This window comes from Triticum urartu, chromosome 3A (genome assembly GCF_056163025.1).
Source record: "Triticum urartu cultivar PI428250 chromosome 3A, HENAU_Tu73, whole genome shotgun sequence".
In the NCBI taxonomy this organism is placed as follows: domain Eukaryota; kingdom Viridiplantae; phylum Streptophyta; class Magnoliopsida; order Poales; family Poaceae; genus Triticum; species Triticum urartu.
Window position 1 is genome coordinate 349,316,704 of NC_141875.1, and position 15,497 is coordinate 349,332,200.

Sequence of the window (15,497 nt, forward strand, 5' to 3'; positions counted from 1 at the left end):
CGCTAAATAAATAAACCGGAGAAAAACTGATCTATTAAAAAAACGAAAACTAGGGTTTTGAAAAAACATAAAACCGAACGGTTTTTAAGAAAAACCGGCGGTTGGATCCGGTGGCTACCTCCGGCGAGGGCTTGGGCGGCGGCTCGAGGGGCGGCGGGGTGCGGCGGCGGCGCGGGCGGCGAGCGGCGGCGGCGGGAGGCGCGGCGCGGCTCGGGGCGGGGTGCGGGAGGCGGCGATGGTGGCGGTGGGGGGCTCGGGCGGTGCGTATATAAAGGGGGCGGGGTGGGGCGGCTTGGAGGAGGGGGCAAGGCGGCGGCGACGGAGTCCGGCTCGGACTCATCGTCCGAGTCGGCGGCGGCGGCTGGGCCGGCCTGGCTCGGCTGGGCCCTAGGCCCAGTCGAGCACGGGATTATATATATATATATATATATATATATATATATATATATATATATATATATAATACCACCGACAGAAGAAAAATCCTAGAAAAATAAATAAAAATCTAAAAATGCCAAAACAAATTTTCACCGTCTAAATAAAATATTTAGGACGAGTTGAACATTTTCTTGGCCCTAAAATGCAATTTTGAAAACGTGCAATTTTTCTAATGCAAATAAAATCCGAATAAAACCAAATAAAATCCAATAAATGATTTTAATATTTTTCCTCCAATATTTTTATTATTTTGGAGAAGTCATATTATCTCCACTCATTTGATTTAATATGAAATATTTTTCGGAGAGAAAAATTATTAAAATCAAAATCCTCATTTCATTATTTGATAAAAATCAAATATGAAAACTGGAAAATCCCCAACTCTCTCTGTGGGTCCTTGAGTTGCTTAGGATTTCGAGGATTGCGGGACGGAAGTGCAATAAATCATGATATGCATGGATGATCTATGTATAACATTCCAAATTGAAAATTTGGGATGTTACAAACCTACCCCCCTTAAGATGAATCTCGCCCTCGAGATTCGGGTTGGCTAGAAAATAGGTATGGGTGGTCCTTGTGGAGATCATCCTCTCGTTCCCAGGTGGCTTCATCCTCGGTATGGTGGCTCCACTGAACTTTGCAAAACTTGATAACCTTACTGCGGGTGACTCTGCTGGCAAACTCAAGAATCTTAACTGGCTTCTCCTCGTAAGTCAAATCACTGTCCAACTGAATCGCCTCCAAGGGTAATGTATCTCTTAATGGTATATCAGCCATCTCAGCATGACACTTCTTCATCTGTGAAACGTGGAACACATCGTGGACTCCTGACAATCCCTCAGGTAACTCCAACTTGTAGGCAACTTCTCCCATCCGTTCCAAAATGCGATACGGTCCTACAAATCTCGGGGCTAACTTTCCTTTAACTCCAAAACGTTTCACTCCTCGCAAGGGCGATACTCGCAGACATGCTCTATCTCCAATTTCGTAGGTTACCTCCTTGCGTTTTGAGTCTGCATAACTCTTCTGCCTGGACTGAGCAATCTTCAGTCGGTCTCGGGTCAGTTTTACCTTCTCCTCAGATTCTTTAATCAAGTCTGGTCCAAACAACTATCGGTCTCCTACCTCATCCCACATCAACGGTGTTCTGCACCTGCATCCATACAGGGCTTCAAACGGTGCCATCTTCAAACTGGCTTGGTAGCTATTGTTGTATGAGAACTCTGCATACGGCAAATTGTCATCCCAACTAGATCCATAATCTAGCGCACAGGCTCTCAACATGTCCTCCAAAATTTGATTGACTCTCTCAGTCTGTCCATATGTCTGCGGGTTAAACGCTATACTGAACTCCAATCTCGTTCCCAAAGTCTGGTGTAACTGATGCCAAAACTTTGAAGTAAACTGTGTTCCTCGATCTGATACGATGGTACTCAGAACTCCATGCAGACATACGATCCTGGACATATAGATCTTGGCCAACTTTGCACTTGTATAGGTGGTTTTCACTAGGATGAAGTGAGCTAATTTGGTCAAACGATTAACTACTACCCATATGGAATCATATCCTGCTTTAGTCCTGGGTAATCCGGTGATAAAGTCCATGCCAAGTTTATCCCACTTCCATTCGGGTATCGGCATAGGTTGTAACAGTCCTGCTGGCTTCTGATGTTCTTCCTTAACTCTCTGACATACATCACGTACGGCTACATACTCGGCAATATCCTTCTTCATACCAGTCCACCAGAAACGTTCCTTCAAATCCAAATACATCTTGGTGTTTCCGGGTGTATTGAGTATGGTGATTCATGCGCCTCTTGAAGTATTAACTTTCTGATCTCCTGATTATTGGGAACGTAAATTCAGTCCTCAAACCATAGGGTATCGTGCTCATCCTCACGAAAACCTTTGGCCTTTCCTTTGCCCATCTTCTCCTTTATCTCGGCAATCTCTTTATCATCTTTCTGAGCTTCCCGAATCTTGTCCAGCAGTGTCGACTGAACCTCCATTGTGGCAATGAACCTTCTAGGTACAATCTCTAACCGAAGTTCCATGATGTCCTTTGCTAATTCCTTCGGCAGTCCTTTACTTTCGAGGATATTAGCATAACTCTTCCGACTCAATGCGTCTGCTACGACATTGGCCTTTCCTGGATGATAGTGTAGCTTCATGTCATAATCCTTCATAAGCTCCAACCATATCCTCTGCCTAAGGTTCAGCTCCTTCTAGGTGAAGATGTACTTCAAACTCTTGTGATCCATGTACACATCACAACGGTTTCCAATAAGGTAATGTCTCCAAGTCTTCAACGCATGCACTACGGCTACTAGCTCCAAATCATGCATAGCATAATTCAACTCATGATGTTTTAGTTGTCATGAGGCATACGAAACAACTCTTCCGTCCTGCATAAGCACACATCCAAGTCCTAAGCGAGAGGCGTCGCAATACACTTGGAACTCCTTATGTATATCTAGCAGTACTAGCACTTGGGCTGTAGTCAAACGTTTCTTCAACTCCTGGAAACTTGCTTCACAATCTTCTGTCCATTTAAACTTGGTATCCTTCTTCAACAGTTCAGTCATTGGTTTTGCAATCTTGGAAAAATTCTCAATGAATCTCCGGTAGTATCCTGCGAGTCCAAGAAAACTGTGGATCTCGCTAACTGAGGTGGGTGCCAACCATTCAGTGACTGACTGAACCTTGCTGGGGTCTACTGCTATACCTTCTCCTGATATAACATGTCCAAGGAATCTGACTTCCTTCAGCCAGAACTCGCATTTGCTAAACTTAGCATACAACTGGTGTTCCCTGAGCTTCTTGAGAACTAAACGCAAATGCTCTTTGTGCTCCTCCTCGTTCTTCGAGTATACCATGATATCATCAATAAACACCACAACAAACTTGTCCAAATACTCCATGAACACCTTGTTCATCATGCTCATGAAATAGGCAGGGGCATTAGTCAGTCCAAACGACATGACCGTGTACTCGTATAATCCATATCGCGTTGTGAACACCGTCTTCGGTATGTCCTTCTCTCGTATCTTCAACTGATGATACCCTGATCGTAAATCAATCTTTGAGAACACTTTAGCTCCTTGCAACTGATCAACCAGATCGTTGATCATCGGCAGTGGGTACTTGTTCTTTATCGTCACTTCATTCAAGGCTCGATAATCAACAACCATCCTTAGGGATTTATCCTTCTTCTCAACCAAAAGTACTAGGGCTCCCCAAGGTGATGAACTCCTTCGGATGTATCCTTTCTCCAATAACTCCTTGATCTGTTTCTTAATTTCCTCCAGATCATTCGCGGGCATCCGATAGGGTCTCTTGGATATTGGTCCTGTTCCTGGTAACAGCTCTATCAAAAACTCAATATCTCTGTCCGGTGGCATGCCTGGTAACTCCTCTGGGAAAACATCCGGGTAATCCTTTACTACCGGCACTTCCTCCTGAACAACTCCCGTAAGGGCATTCACTTGGCTCCTTTTAGGCACATGCCTAGACACATACTTAATCCTTTTTCCCTCCGAGGTGGTGAGATAAATCGACTTACTCGCACAGTCAATGCTTCCTCCATACTTTGACATCCAGTCCATACCCAATATCACATCCAATCCTTGCGACTCCAAGATAATTAGGTCGGACAGAAACACATGTGTGCCAATGGTTAAGGGTATTTGCTCACACCATCGGCTAGCCATATATTCTGCTCCGGGTGAACTCACTAAAAGAGGGGTCCTAAGGGTTTGGGTTGGTAGTTTAAACTTATCCATGAATCCCCTTGATATGTATGAATGTGATGCACCAGTATCGAAAAGAACAAGAGCGGTAAATGACTTAACCAAAAACTTACCTATTACCGTGTCCGGCTGCTCTTCAACCTCCTCCACGTTAACGTGGTTCACTTGTCCTTTGTTGAATGGATTGGGCTTCTTCCCAGTGCTTCCATTTCCGTTTCCATTCATTCCTTCGAGGAAATCATTGGCATAGTGCCCTCTCTTCTCGCACTTAAAACAGGTAGCCTGACTTAAGTCTCTTTTGGCGGGAGTGGACGGGTTGGAGCGGTTCTAATTGTTGTTAGCTCCGTTCCCATTCCCATTCTTAGCACCACTGTGGTTATGTGATCCTCCTCTAGTGTGGTTGTGACCTCCATGGTTATGAACAAGTCCTCCCGAGTTCGAGGTTAGGCGAGGCTTCTGCTGAGCTCCTGAGTTATACTTCCCTTGTCCATACTTTCTCTTGCGGCTCTCAATCTGTTGTTGTTTCCCTTCAATCATAAGAGCCTTATCTACCAACTCCTGGTAGTTGTTGAAGGTTGATACCATCAACTGCATGCTCATCTCATCATTTAGCCCTTCCATAAACTTCTCCTGCTTTGCGGCATCTGTGGCCACATCATCAGGGGCATAGCGTGAAAACTTGCTAAACTCATCCATGTACTGAGCCACAGTACGGTTCCCCTGGCATAGGTTGTGAAACTCTCACTTCTTCATCTGCATAACTCGAGTTGAGACATGGGCGGTGCGGAAAGCTTGCTGAAACTGGTCCCAAGTGACATTGGCTACAGGAAAAGTGGCTGTGTAATTCTCCCACCATGAGGCTGCTGGTCCATCCAATTGATGTGCGGCAAAGCGCACCCTCTCAGCATCTGTGCAACCTGCAGTGGTCAACTCCCTTCCAATACGGCATAGCCAATCATCAGCAACTATAGGCTTGGTGCTACTGGAAAACACCGGCGGCTGTAACCTTAGAAAACGGGCTAGGTTGTCCACTGGCGGTGGGTTGTTGTTGTTATTGTTGCCCTAGTTCTGAACTAGCAATTGCATCAAGGCATTCTACTGCTGGATCAACTGGGTGAGCTCCGGTGGGAAGGCAAAACCGGTGTCATGTCTCGGAGGCATCTGATGGGTTTAGATGGAAGAGATTAGAATAGAAAAGGGGTCTAATGAGAAGGCACTACCCATATGCACATGAGACAAACACAATCACTTCACTCAATCAATCAAGCAAGGGCATACAAACGGTCTAGAACTATCGCAAAAGTTCTCACTACTACTGTATACATGGGGGAAATACTACTAATAGTTGGTGGTCATCTAGAAATTTTGATCGGTGGAAGACTCCATGATGTCTGCTCCAGCTTCGTCTTCAAAGTCATCATCACTAGGGTCGGAGTCGGTGTCGTCGATGATGATGTAGTTGTCCGGGCAAGTGGAATCGTCGTCTTCTACTCCCGGTGCTGGTCCTCCCATGAATACTCCGATCTTCTTGACTAGGTCGTCATTCTTCTCTAGTAGGGTCTTGATTTCCTCCTCATATCCATCGTGGGTAAACTTGAGTTCTTCCTCCAGCTCGATGATCCTAGTCTTCGCCTTCTTCAAGTACATCATGTCCGCACACATCTGGTTCTCCTGACGTCGAATGTGCTGGTTTAACTCCTGGATGAAAGCTGCAATGGATCTATCCTTCTTAGTGCTGATTACTTCCCATTGCTCGTATCGGCGCCCACATATTTGGTAGATAGTGTCCTGGAGATCCCTGTGATACACTTCTCCAATGTGTCCCATGGTGATGTGAGCTTCCATACTCTTTCCTAAACTCCAGGTTGGTGCGTTGAAGGAAAATTCTATGGGTTTAGAGGTTGGTGAGAACGTCCTTCCTGGAACTTGTACTTGAATCATCCAGTGCTCTTCTTCTGGTAAAGTGGCGTTGTACGTCCCGGTGAAGCTTGGTATTCCAATGTTCAAGTACCTAGTGACTTCCTTCAGGTGACGTCCAAAAGGTGTATCTTCATCCGGTTGTGCAAACTTGTTCTTTATCTCCGCCATCCTAAAGAGTAGAAAATGGAGAGGAGTCAGAAATGAGCAGAGAAGTGTGACCTAGGGTTTATCTTAGTGGTGGTGTCCTACACTCAGCGTGTGCTCTGATACCATCTTGTAGCGACCCGACCTCAGATGGTCAAGTCTCTGTACTTCAGTGTCATCCCTGGATCGGTAATGCTGACACACACAATACTCGAGGATTTATAACAGAGTAGCAATCACACACTTATTACAATAATATGGCTTAAGGCCATCTAATGCGATAACAGCGGAAGGCTTGGAAGATAAAGTGAGTCCATCAACTCCAACGGCATAGCTGAGCTGCACGGCAACGACCTAACGAACCTTACTCCTCGTCTGAAAAGTCTGCAACATAATACGTTGCAGCCCGAAAACGGGTTAGCACATGAAATATGCTGGCAATATAACACAGTAGAGCAGAAACAGAATAATGCTATCACTACATGCATATATGGCTGGTGGAAAGCTGTATGCTTATAATTTTTGCGAAAAGCCAATTTTTTCCTACAACAAAGGAATAGATTTTAATTTAACTCTCATGGTGGTTGAAACATCATTGAGAAGGTAACCCCAACTCAATCCAAATTAAAGTGATTAACAACCCAACAGTATTAATTAAACATGGTGAGATACATGTGATAACCCAAGTACTAGATACTCAAGAATTGTCCATAACCGGGGACACGGCTAACCATGATTAGATTGTACACTCTGCAGAGGTCTGCGCACTTTTCCCCACAAGACTCGATCGCCTCCGTTGGATTTCTTGCACTACATGGTGTTTGAGAAACGGATGACCGAGACACAGTCTTTCAGAAACGTTAACTCTCTACTCCGGGTAGACCATACCAAACCAACCAAACCCACTACCTGCTGATCTACCTCTTCAAGAGCTTCACGTAACTTACTCAACTATGCTAGAGCCCATAATAGCTTGTGGCTGCACACGGAAGTTTCTAGCATGAATCATCTCAGTTCCCTTTGAGCCTCGGTGGCGGTCCATAGGAAGATCACACAGGTACCCCAGGATTTCCAAAAAAATAAAGACTACACTGGGTTCCCCAGGTGCCTCAATCCACCCAGTTGTTTGATTAAGTTACCACCTTAAGTTGAACCATTAATTAACAATCTCACATCTGTCATGAATAGCACTCAAACCCAAACCACGTCTACGAGCATAGCATAGCAATATAAGCAATACGTAGAAGTAACTCCCAAGGATTTGAATATAACAGGGCAATAGGTTCTACCTCAGCAACTACTTCCCAACCCCCAAGTTAATGACATCCTAATCATGCAATGTTTGAGAATTGGAACTAATGCATAAAAAGTGGGTAATAATGGGATATGATCAAAGTGTTACTTGCCTTGCTGACGATCCGCGAATCCTAGAGACTCGTAGTAACACGCTTCGCACTCCGGGAATTCTATCGCAAGCAAACAATAACATACATAAGTAACAAGCAATGATGCACAAGCAAAACTCAAATAAGAGAGGTTGACCAGAAAGTTCAACTTAAGAACTCCGGTATGCAAAAAGAATCAAAACAAACGAAACAACGAAAGTCAAACGGCAAAAGAAAACCACTTCATTTACTAATCTGAACTTAGGTCAAATTTTACAGTAGCAAAAACTTGTTTGAGTTGATTAACCGAAAAGAGGGTTTCGAGACGAAACTCCAGGCGCTTGAATCGCCTGATTCCGATATACGAGCGAAAAGATAAACAGAAATTAAGATCGGATCAGAAATCGCGATCAGAAAAATTGCGGAATAAATACGAGAAAAAGAAAAATGATGAACAGATTAACGAACGAACGTTCGTTATCTGGATCTAAATGAAGAACGCGTTCGTTAAAACGAACGAACGAGCGAACGCTCGCTAAATAAATAAGCCGGAGAAAAACCGATCTATTAAAAAATGAAAACTAGGGTTTTGAAAAAAAAAGAACCGAACGGTTTTTAAGAAAAACCGGCGGTTGGATCCGGCGGCTACCTCCGGCGAGGGGCTCTGGCGAGGGCTTGGGCTTGGGCGGCGGGGCGGCGGCTCGCGGGGCGGCGGGGTGCGGCGGCGGCGCAGGCGGCGGGGCTCGGCGGCGGCGGGAGGCGCGGCGCGGCTCGTGGCGGGGTGCGGGAGGCGGCGATGGTGGCGGTGGGGGGCTCAGGCGGCGCGTATATAAAGGGGGCGGGGTGGGGCGGCTTGGAGGAGGGGGCAAGGCGGCGGCGACGGAGTCCGGCTCGGACTCATCGTCTGAGTCGGCGGCAGCGGCGGCGCGCGCGCAGGAGGCGGCGGCGGCGGCTGGGCCGGCCTGGCTCGGCTGGGCCCTAGGCCCAGTCGGGCGCGGGATTTTTTTTATATATAATACCGCCGATAGAAGAAAAATCCTAGAAAAATAAATAAAAATCGAAAAATGCCAAAACAAATTTCCACCGTCTAAATAAAATATTTAGGACGAGTTGAACATTTTCTTGGCCCTAAAATGCAATTTTGATAACGTGCAATTTTTCTAATGCAAATAAAATCCGAATAAAACCAAATAAAATCCAATAAATGATTTTAATATTTTTCCTCCAATATTTCAATTATTTTGGGGAAGTCATATTATCTCCACTCGTTTGATTTAATATGAAATATTTTTCGGAGAGAAAAATTATTAAAATAAAAATCCTTGTTTCATTATTTGATAAAAATCAAATATGAAAACCGGAAAATCCCCAACTCTCTCCGTGGGTCCTTGAGTTGCTGAGGATTTCGAGGATTGCGGAACAGAAATGCAATAAATCATGATATGCATGGATGATCTATGTATAACATTCCAAATTGAAAATTTGGGATGTTACACCATGATAACAATGATCTCCTATTTTAACAGAAATAACAGGCACGCCTACCACAGGTCTATGTTTATCTTTAGCACAAGGTTTAGCAATTCTAGCAGTTTCACCTTCGAACTGAATAACATGCCCATCAATATTATCAGACAAGAGATCTTTAACAATAGCAATATTAGGTTCTAATTTAACTTTCTCAGGAGGTGTATATGTTCTAATATTACTTTTACGAACAACAGTTGAAGCTTTAGCATGATCCTTTACTCTAACAGGGAAAGGTGGTTTCTCAATATAAGAAGTAGGAACAATAGGATCATTATAAGTGACAGTCTTTTCTTCAACTTTAATAGGTGCAGCTACTTTTACTTCTATGGGAGGATGATATTTAAACCACTTCCCCTTAGGGAGATCAACATAAGTAGCAAAAGATTCACAGAAAGAAGCTACTATCTCAGAGTCAAGTCCATATTTACTGCTAAAATTATGGAAAATATCGGTGTCCATAAAAGATTTAACACAATCAAACTTAGGTGTCATACCTGACTCCTTACCTTCATCGAGGTCCCAATCTTCAGAGTTGCGTTTAATTCTATCCAATAAATTCCATCTGAATTCAATAGTCTTCATCATAAAAGAGCCAGCACAAGAAGTATCAAGCATGGTGCGATTGTTTTCAGAAAGCCGAGCATAAAAACTTTGCATAATTATTTCTCTCGGGAGCTCATGATTGGGGCATGAATATAACATTGATTTAAGCATCCCCCAAGCTTGAGCGATGCTTTCTCCTTCGCGAGGCCAGAAATTATATATATAATTGCAATCATGATGAACAAGATGCATAGGGTAATACTTTTGATGAAATTCCAACTTCAATCTTTTATAGTCCCATGATCTCATATCATCACATGGCCTATACCATATCAATGTGTCTCCCTTCAAAGATAAAGGGAAGACCTTCTTCTTAGCAACATCATCGGGTATACCTGCAAGCTTAAATAATCCACAAACTTCATCCACATATATTAAGTGCTCATCAGGATGTTTTGTTCCATCTCCTGTAAAAGGGTTAGCTAGCAGTCTTTCCATCATACCCGAAGGAAATTCAAAAGGAGTTTCATTTTCAATAGGTTCATTAGGTTGAGGAGCAACTATTTTCTCTACTGGACGGGGTGAAGATACCCCGAACAAGCCCCTTGGAGAATTACTTTCCATGATAACAAGTGACAGTAAATTTCAGCACACTATATAAATTTTTCCTTACCAAATTCCACCTACCAAAGGCGCTACACTCCCCGGCAACGGCGCCAGAAAAGAGTCTTGATGACCCACAAGTATAGGGTATCTATCGTAGTCCTTTTGATAAGTAAGAGTGTCGAACCCAACGAGGAGCAGAAGGAAATGATAAGCGGTTTTCAGCAAGGTATTCTCTGCAAGTACTGAAATAAGTGGTAACAGATAGTTTTGTGATAAGGTAAACTGTAACGAGCAAAACAAAAGTAAATAAAGTGCAGCAAGGTGGCCCAATCCTTTTTGTAGCAAAGGACAAGTCGGAACAAACTCTTATATAAGGAAAAGCGCTCCCGAGAACACATGGGAATATCGTCAAGCTAGTTTTCATCACGTTCATATGATTCGCGTTTGATACTTACATAATTTGATATGTGGGTGGACCGGTGCTTGGGTGCTGTTCTTACTTGAACAAGCATCCCACTTATGATTAACCTCTATTGCAAGCATCTGCAACTACAACAAAAGTATTAAGGTAAACCTAACCATAGCATGAAACATGTGGATCCAAATCAGCCCCTTATGAAGCAACACATAAACTAGGGCTTAAGCTTCTGTCACTCTAGCAACCATCATCTACTTATTACTTCCCAATGCCTTCCTCTAGGCCCAAATAATGGTGAAGTGTTATGTAGTCGACGTTCACATAACACCACTAGAGGCTAGATAACATACATCTTATCAAAATATCAAACGAATACCAAATTCACATGACTACTCATAGCAAGACTTCTCCCTTGTCCTCAGGAACGAACGCAATTACTCACAAAGCATATTCATGTTCATAATCAGAGGGGTAATAATATGCATATAGGATCTGAACATATGATCTTCCACCAAATAAACCAACTAGCATCAACTACAAGGAGTAATCGACACTACTAGCAACCTACTAGCACCAATCCCGGACTTTGAGACAAGAATTGGATACAAGAGATGAACTAGGGTTTGGAGATGAGATGGTGCTGGTGAAGATGTTGATGGAGATTGCCTTCTCCCGATGAGAGGAGCGTTGATTGAGTGATATGATTGTGTTTGTCTCATGTGCATATGGGTAGTGTTTTCTCACTAGACCTCATTCTATTCTATTCTCTTCCCTCTAAACCCCCATATGCCTCCGAGACGTGACCCGGATTTACCTTTCCACCGGAGCTCACTCAGTTGATCCAGTAGCAGAATACCTTGATGCAGTTGTTAGTTCAAAACCAAGGCAACAACAACAACAACCCACTGCCACCACCACCAGTTGACAACTTAGCTCGTTTTTTGAGGTTACAGCCGCCGGTGTTTTCCAGTAGCACCGAGCCAATAGTTGCGGATGACTGGCTACGCTGGATTGGAAGGGAGGTGACCACCGCTGGTTGCACTGATGCAGAGAAGGTGCGTTTTGCCGCACACCAATTGGATGGACCAGCAGCCTCATGGTGGGAGAATTACACCGTCACCTATCCCATAGCCACTGTTACATGGGACCAGTTCCAGCAAGCATTCCGCACAGCCCACGTCTCAGCAGGAGCTATGAGCATGACGAAGCGTGAATTTCGCAACTTACGCCAAGGGAACCATACTGTGGGGCAGTACGTGGATGAATTTAGTAAGCTATCTCGTTATGCCCCTGATGATGTGGCCACAGATGCTGCAAAGCATGAGAAGTTTATGGAAGGGCTGAATGATGAGATGAGCATGCAGTTGATGGTGGCAACATTTAACAACTACCAGGAGTTGGTAGACAAGGCTCTTATGATTGAAGGGAAGCAGCGGCAAATTGAGAGCCGCAAAAGGAAGTATGGACAAGGAAGGTACAACTCAGGAGCTCAACAGAAGCCTCGTTTCACCCCAAACTCGGGAGGACTTGTCCATAACCATGGAGGTCACACCCACAATGGAGGGAGTTCTCACAACCATAGTGGCCCCAAGAATGGAAACGGGAATGGAGCAGGTAGTAATCAGAACCGCTCTAACCCAGCCACACCCGCCAGGAAGGACCTAGGTCACATTACTTGTTTGAAGTGCGGGAAGACTGGACACTACGCCATTGAGTGCCCTGAAGCGAAGAATGGTAATGGTAATGGAAGTGCTGGGAAGAAGCCCAACCCTTTCAACAGGGGACAAATGAACCACGTGAACGTGGAGGAGGTTAAGGAGCAGCCTGATGCAGTTATCGGTATGTTTTTGGTTAAGTCATTTACTGCAATCGTTCTTTTTGATACTGGTGCATTGCATTCATACATATCAAGGGGATTCGTGGATAAGTATAAATTGCCCACTAAAGTACTCAGGACACCCATGTTAGTAAGTTCACCAGGAGCGGAGTATATGGCAAGCCAAGGATGCTTTCAGATGCCATTGACCATAGGAAGCCATATTTTCCCTTCAGACCTGATAATTTTGGAGTCACAAGGATTGGATGTGATACTGGGAATGGATTGGCTATCTATGTATGGGGGAAACATCGATTGTGCGAGTAAGTCGATTTTTCTCACCACCCCGGAGGGAAAAAGGATCATGTATGTATCTAGGCATGCGCCTAGGAGGAGCCAAGTAAATACCCTCACGGGAGTTGTTCAGGAGGAAGTACCTGTAGTGAAGGATTACCCAGATGTTTTTCCAGAGGAGTTACCAGGCATGCCGCCGGATCGAGACATCGAGCTTTTGATAGAGCTATTGCCAAGCACCGGGCCAATATCAAAGAGACCCTACCGGATGCCTGCAAATGATCTAGAAGAGATCAAGAAGCAGATTAAGCAGTTGTTGGAGAAAGGTTACATCCGACGAAGTTCATCACCATGGGGAGCACCAGTACTCTTGGTTGAGAAGAAGGATAAATCTTTGAGAATGGTTGTTGATTATCGTGCATTGAATGAAGTGACAATCAAGAACAAGTACCCACTGCCAATGATCAATGATTTATTTGACTAGTTGACAGGAGCTAAAGTGTTTTCGAAGATCGATCTGCGATCAGGATATCACCAGCTAAAGATTCGAGAGAAGGATATACCTAAGACAGCTTTCACCACAAGGTACGGGCTGTATGAGTATACGGTCATGTCTTTTGGATTGACAAACGCCCCTTCCTACTTCATGAGTATGATGAACAAGATGTTCATGGAGTTCTTGGATAAGTTCGTTGTGGTGTTCATTGATGATATCTTGGTATACTCGAAGAATGAAGAGGAGCACAAGGAGCATCTACGTATGGTTCTGGAGAAGCTCAGAGAACATCAGTTGTATGCAAAGTTCAGTAAATGTGAGTTTTGGTTGAAGGAAGTTGGATTCCTTGGACATGTTATATCAGGAGAGGGTATAGCCGTGGATCCCACCAAGGTTCAGTCAGTCACTGAGTGGTTGGCACCCACCTCAGTTGGAGAGATCCGCAGTTTTCTTGGACTCGGGGGATACTGTTGGAGATTTATTGAGAATTTCTCTAAGATTGCAAAGACTATGATGGCATTGTTGAAGAAGGACACTAAGTTCCATTGGACTGATGAATGTGAAGCAAGTTTCCAGGAGTTGAAGAAACGATTGACTTCAGCCCCAGTGCTGATTCTGCCAGATATACGCAAGGACTTCCAAGTGTATTGCGATGCTTCACGCTTAGGACTTGGAGGAGTACTGATGCAAGACGGAAGAGTGGTTTTGTATGCCTCACGACAACTGAAACCACATGAGTTAAATTATGCCACACATGATTTGGAGTTACCAACTGTGGTGCACGTGCTCAAGACCTGGAGACATTTTCTCATTGGAAACCATTGCGATGTATACATGGATCACAAGAGTTTTTAAGTACATCTTCACCCAGAAGGAGCTTAACCTCAGGCAGAGGAGATGGTTGGAGCTCATAAAGGATTATGATATAAAGCTGCATTATCATCCAGGGAAGGCCAATGTCGTAGCAGATGCTTTGAGCCGTAAGAGTTATGCTAACACCCTCGTAAGAGGAGAGATGCCAAAGGAGTTAGCCGAGGATCTCAGGGAACTTCAAATGGAGATAGTTCCTAAAGGCTTTTTGGCAACATTGGAGGTACAGTCAACATTATTGGAAAAGATTCGAGAAGCTCAGAAGGATGACAAAGAGATCGCTGAGATAAAGGAGAAGATGAGTGAAGGGAAAGCCAAAGGGTTTCGTGAGGATGAGCACGACACCTTGTGGTTTGAGGACCATATATATGTGCCCAATAATGCAGAGATCAAAAAGTTGATACTACAGGAAGCTCGTGACTCGCCATACTCGATACACCCCGGAAACACTAAGATGTATTTGGATTTGAAGGAGCATTTTTGGTGGACTGGTATGAAGAATGATATTGCCGAGTATGTAGCCATATATGATGTATGTCAAAGAGTGAAGGCAGAACATCAAAAACCAGCAGGATTGCTACAGCCTATGCCGATACCCGAATGGAAGTGGGATAAGCTAGGTATGGATTTCATCACCGGATTGCCCAAGACCAAATCAGGATATGATTCTATATGGGTAGTAGTTGATCGCTTGACCAAAGTGGCTCACTTTATCCCAGTAAAAACCACATATACAGGTGCAAAGTTGGCCAAGATATACATGACCAGGATCGTGTGTTTGCATGGGGTTCCGAGAATCATCGTATTAGATAGAGGAACACAGTTTACCTTGATGTTTTGGCACCAGCTACACCAGACCTTGGGTACCCGGCTGGAGTTCAGTACAGCTTTTCACCCGCAGACAGATGGACAGACCGAGAGAGTCAATCAGATTCTGGAGGACATGTTGAGAGCTTGTGTGCTAGATTATGGATCTAGTTGGGATGACAACCTGCCCTATGCGGAGTTCTCATACAACAACAGTTACCAGGCCAGTTTGAAGATGGCACCGTTCGAAGCCTTGTAGGGAAGAAGGTGCAGGACGCCGTTGATGTGGGATGAAGTTGGAGACTGCCAGTTGTTTGGACCAGATTTGATTAAGGAGTCTGAAGAGAAGGTTAAGCTAATTCAAGATAGACTGAAGGTAGTTCAGTCCCGACAGAAGAGTTATGCAGATTCAAAACACAAGGAGGTAGTCTATGAAATCGGAGACAGAGCGTATCTGCGAGTATCACGTCTTCGAGGTGTT